Here is a 6,069-nt window from a genome sequence, read left to right on the forward strand (position 1 = left end):
ATAAATAAATAAAATCTTTTAAAAATAAAATTAAAAAATAAAAAAATATATATTATTGGGACACCTGCGTGGCTCACCTGGTTGAGCATCCAACTCTCAATTTCAGCTCAGGTCTTGATCTCGGGGTCATGGGGTCAAGCCCCACATCAGACTCCACACTCAGTGGGGAGTCTGCTTGGATTCTCTCTCTCCCTCTCCCTCTGCCCCTCCCCACTTCTCTCTCAAATAAATAAATAAATCTTTAAAAAATATATCATTATCTCGATTTTGCAGATAGGGAAACTGAGGCACAGGGAGATTACATCCCTTGCTGGTAAGGGGTGGAGCCAGGGTCTGCATCCAGTTCCGACTCCATGATCAATTACTGTGTTGAACTGATGCCTGGCTCAGTCACTGTCTGCGTGACTCTGAGCAAGGCGCTATGCTCTTGCGACTGTTTCGTCTCGCATCAAATGAGAGAACCAAAGTAAAATCAGACATGCTCAACCTGGACGGGGCAACCATGGTGCCGTACCACTGTCCAAAATAGCATCTGGGTAAATATATTTGGGGGGAGGGGGCAGGCACTGAGTCAGAAGTGGTCTGTAAAAGAACGAATTCTCAACATTTGCTGCAACATGGATGGCACTGGAGGAGATAATGCTAAGTGAAATAAGTCAAGCAGAGAAAGACAATTATCATATGATTTCTCTCATCTATGGAACATAAGAACTAGGATGATCGGTAGGGGAAGAAAGGGATAAAGAAAAGGGGGGTAATCAGAAGGGGGAATGAAGCATGAGAGACTATGAACTATGAGAAGCAAACTGAAGACTTCAGAGGGGAGGGGGTGGGGGAATGGGATAGACCGGTGATGAGTAGTAAGGAGGGCACGTATTGCATGGTGCACTGGGTGTTATACACAACTAATGAAGCATCGAACTTTAAAAAAAAAAAAAAAAAAAAAAAGAAGTGGTCTGTAGATTTGGTTAGATTTCCCAGGGGAGTCTGTGATCCAGGGAAGGTTAAGACATACCAGACAATATGCGATTGAAGGCCCATTCCAAGGGTCCAGTTTCTCTTCAAGTCCACACCAAATACGACATGACAATTATTCAGAAACCAAGCCAGCCTCACAGAGAATAGTCCTGGATATGATTCAGTCCACATCACAGCTGCACTGAATTGTGGTCAAGGTTAACCGTGACCCTGGTCTCAATTCCAGGCTCGAACAGAATGCACCTTTCTGACACACCCTGCACCCTGGTCTTGGAACTAGACCAGTTCTGGGCTTTTCCCCAAGTGTCCTGACCTGCCTGGGGAGGTTCCTCTCACTCCTGCCCCGAGAGAGGTCCTGCTCCTTCAACTTTGACCCCTGAGCCCTCACTAGCCATGCCCAAAAAAAGCAGTCAGTGGTTATTACAGGAACTACCAGAAGAATCTAGAGCAGATTCTGTCTGGAGCAACCCTTGTCTAGTTTTCCAGGAGTCTGGCTCATCCTCGTAACTGTTTCTGGTCTTGATGTTTCCCCGAGGGGGAAGCATCACTGTCTTTCACAACTGCTCACCACCAACCCCGCTGTCGGCTCCGTGCCAGCTCCTATCTCCCCCTGCCTCGACTTCCACAGCCAACCCCGGTCCTCCTACCTGCCTCCAAGTCTCCAAGCCAGCCTGAGGTCAAAATCACCTACAGCTGCTCCCGGGCATGGCCCCGGGTGTCTGGAGTGCAACTCCTCTTCTCACAAGAACCCAGTTCACTTTAAGCTGGTCATGAAGTTTGCTGGGTTGGACAAGAGGCATGCAAACTTTTCCTTTGGGTAGTGGAATTTTTTTCAAGCAACGTCTTACAGAAGCTTGCCGCGGAAGCTCACACAGCGGTAAAACCGTCAGGACAGAGGAATCTTAGGGAGGGCGTCGCACCTTGCACAGGACCTTCAGCCAATGGGGTCCATACCTGAGGACCACGTGTGGGTGGTCTGGAGGAATCAGGAATACAGACTGTTTCTCCACGGGGCAGGCCCCCGCTAGGTGAGTGAGAGCAAGGGTTCAGCGGGCAGCAACTCAGGCCAAGAAGGAACCATGGGAACAGAGGCCCTGGGAATTTGCAGACATCTCGGGGAGGGCACTGGGCTTCCCGCAGGTCGTGGGAGAGAGGCAAGCGCCAAATCTCCGAGGCCCCAGTGACCCCAGCTGACATCTGGATAACATCTGTTATGCAAAAGAGCCCATCCAAGCCAGAAAGCAGTAACCCCAGCAGGGATTTCAAGCACCCAGCAGAGTTTCTTACATAGCTTTAGAGAGATTCTTTCACAACAACAAACTCGCTAGCAGTCACCCTGTTCAGCTGTGGTTCGGACACACCCCAAGACCCACATGTCCACCACACAGAACAATAACCTACGAGTAATGTATGTTTAGTAAGCCCCAGACACTGTGCTATCACTTTACACGGATTAGTTCATATAATTCCTATAACAAATCCTTGGGGTAAATGCTATTATTATCATCTGCGTGGAAGCCAGAGGGAGCTGCTTCCACGCCCTTCCATGAGGAAAAGCCAAGCCCCTCCCCACAGCCCACAAGGCCCTGCAGGCCCTGCTCCTGTCACCTCCCTGCCCTCACCTCCCTCTCTCCCCCTAGCTCATTCTGCTCCAGCCCCACAGGCCTCCTCAGGCCTCCTCCCTGTTCTTCCAACAAGCCAGGCCCAATTCTGCCCCAGGACCTTTGCATGGGCTGAAGCACTCCTCACCTTGTAGGACTCTATCCAAATGTCACCTTCTCAGGAAGGCCTCTCAATCTAAAACTGCAACCCTCCCCCATGTACACACCCGCCACACTTACCACCATCTGACATACTGTAGATTTAATTCTTTCTTTCTTGTTGGCCTGACTCACCAGAGCAGGGATCTGTGACTGGTTTGCTCACTGCTGCTACGTCCCGGGCCTGGAGCCGTGCCTAGCACATGGTAGGTCTCAGTAAACATTTGGTGGATGAGTGAATCCACAAGGAAAAAGGAGACCGAGGCAGGAAAAAATTGGGCAACTCATCCAAGGCCCAGGGTCTTAAGTGGCAGAAGCCAGATTGCAACGCAGGCGGTCCGACTCCGCAGTCTGCCTAACCACTGGGCTCCCTTTCCCTGAACACAGCCGCGGACACCTCCGACAAATGTACACAAAGGCCAGCCGGGCGTGCACAGGCACACACTCACAAACGCAAGCAACCCCCTGAGCCGGGAGCAGCCCACGGACTGACGGACTGACGCAGGCGCACACCGCCCTACACTCAGCCTCCGGGCTCCTGGCCCCAGCCCTCCTCCCCAGGCCCCCAGACCCCAGGCAGGAACCAGGCTTTGGTCTGCACCCTGGGGTAATGGGAACTCATCCTCCTGCGTCGGGCTGTTGTGGTCCCAGGGTATCCGCTCCAGGGCCCTGGGGTCTGGGCTGCTGATGGCCGGTTCCAGCGCGGAGCCCTGGGAAAGAAGGCCAGGGAGAGTCGCTGGCTTGGCCAAGGGCACAACGACGCGAAGCCCCTCCCCATCTCCCGGGCCCTCTCAATGGGCAGCGTTCCCTAGGGTACGTGGTGCAGGCTGCTCAGGACAGTCCCCGCCGTCTCCGTGACCCTTCCCCCACCCAGACCTGCACCCCAGCCCGGCCCCGCGCTTCTCCAGCTTCCAGGTCTGATACAGCTGGCCGCGCACGGTGGCACGGCCCAGGCTGCAGAAGAGCACAGCCTCCCCCTCACCGCCCTTCCCCCTTTGCCTCTCATCCCCCCCTTGAGCCCAGGGAGTCCTCAGGCTCCTCCCTCAGTCCGAGCCCCGCCCCCTCCCGGCCTCGGGCGCACCCTCAGCTTCCCCGGCGGGTGCACAAAGTCAGCACCAAGGCATCGCCCAGGCTGTGGGAGAGGACCCCCAAGCCTGGAGCGCACGCCTCCGAGGCCTCCTGGCAGGCCCCGCCCCCGCCTCCTGGGAGGGCGCGTCAAGGCCTCTCTGTCCCATGCCCCTCCCCACCACGCCAGCCCAGGCCCCGCCTCCTCTCCCGCTTTCTAGCGCCATGCACTTGGTGGCTCAACGCAGCCTGGCGCAGGCTGGCGAAGACGCCGGGTTCCCTCTGGCCATCATGGTCCCCGTCCTCCCCATGGGTCTCTTCTGCCCCTAAGCCGCTCCGCCACCCTCCCAGTCCCCGCCCCAGCCCAGACCTCTCCCTCAGCGGGCCTCCCCAGAAGTTGCCACCCGTGGCTCACACATTGCGCCCACCCCTTGTGCAGGGTGCTGGCGAGGTCGGATGGCTGGAGAAGTCGGCCAGTCCTTTGAGCTGGCGCTCCACGGGGAAGGGGTGGGAGCGCACGCGCGGCAAGCCCGAGAGCACCTCCCTGCCCCGCGATTGGAGGGCCTGGCACTTTGGGGAAGGGCAGGCCGTCTTACCTGCCAGCCCAGGTGCTTCTGGGCCTCCATGCGTGCGAGAGGCCGCAGGGGAAAAGAGCAGGTGCAAGCCCCGCGTCCCAGCCACCTCCCTACGCCCAATACGGCCCCCTGAGCCTCACTGGACCCTGATGGCACAGAGGAGGCTTTGGGGTACATGAACCCCTTCCTGAGCCCGGTCCATCGGGGGCAGAAGTAGCAGAGCTGGAGGAGCTGATGGTAGAGCCCGCTTTAAGCCAGAGTCGATTTGGGGAGGAGCCCCAGTCTGCTGGGCTCAGATCTAGAACCCCCAAACCCACCTCTGGCTTTTCAGAGAGCATGTACGGAGCTCCCAGACACCCCACTGGGCCCACCTTGCCCCCCCAGCACCTGGAACCATTTGTTCCCTGAGCAGACACGTGTTGAACACTTACTGTGTTTTAAACCTGGTATTAGAGATGGGGGGGGCGGGGAGAAGGCAATCATAGCCTCTGCCCTCCTGAAGCCAACATCTCAGGTGGGAGAACGGAGTGCGATGAACAAGTTAGAGCCAAAAAATAATAATGATGGATGGAGGTAAGTGCTGTAAAGGAAATAAACAGGGACTAGTGAGAAGACAGGCGCCTGTGGCTGGGACAGTCACCCTCTCTGAGGAGGTGGCATATGAGCTTAGATCTGAAGGATGGAGGAGCTGGCCCTTCACACCGCCAGGGGAGAGCAGACCAGGTAGAGAGCAGTCTCTGCCCTCCAGTGGGCATTGCTCCACAGCCTTCCTTTCTTTCTCTCCACTGATCTTCCCCTTCAGCTTTAGAAATTCCCTATCATCCTGAAAACCTCTTCCTTGCACCACTCCTCCCCCATAATGGCCAAGTTTCTAGAAACCATGAGCTAACCTGAATGTCCATCAACAGCAGGTCAGAGTGAAACGTGGGATTGAGGGCTGGAATGGCAACAGGTCCACCTCTGCTCATAGGAGAACAACAGGACGTTTGTATGATCCTATTTGAGGGCCAGGTGATCAAACACAGTAGATATCTAAATAGATATCTAACAAGGCAGATAACCGAATACTGACGAACTCCCGCTTTCTGGGGATGCCGCTGATGTTCTCTATCTTGATCTAGGCTGAGTTACACAGGTGTCTGCGTTTCTCAAAATACAGGGAACGTACACTGAGGACGTGTCTGTTTCTAGCAGGGGAATTCCAGCCTCTCCCCAATAACAAAGAAACAGAAAATATTGAGCTCCAGGTAGCAGCGTGCATACTGAAGTGTTTGGGGGTGACTGGTACTGATGAGGCGTCTGAATAGCACCATTAACTGGCAGGTGGAAGGAGAGGGGGAGGGAGGGATGGCTGGAGAGATACGTGATAAAGTGAATAAAACAGCATGTTCACTGCAGAATCTAAGGGCAAGCAGGCCAGTGTACAATTCTTTCCCTTCCTCCGTACGTTGGAAAGTTTTTGCAATGTTGAGAACGTTTGTCTCCCCACAGCGGCCACCAGTCATTTCTTTGCTAGGGCGAGCCCAGCAGGTTCCCCCTAGTCCAGATGTGTGTTGAGAAAGGTCCTTTGGGGTTTTTCTCAGCTGTGCAATGGGAGTATGAGGAAGCTTCCATAGATTGAGGTGGGCTGCTGGTCTCCTGGGTGCCCGGGAGCATGCAGGGGTGGGGCTGGGGGCCGGGACATGGCGGGG

The sequence above is a fragment of the Ailuropoda melanoleuca genome, chromosome 4 (genome assembly GCF_002007445.2).
Source record: "Ailuropoda melanoleuca isolate Jingjing chromosome 4, ASM200744v2, whole genome shotgun sequence".
Taxonomy (NCBI): Eukaryota; Metazoa; Chordata; class Mammalia; order Carnivora; family Ursidae; genus Ailuropoda; species Ailuropoda melanoleuca.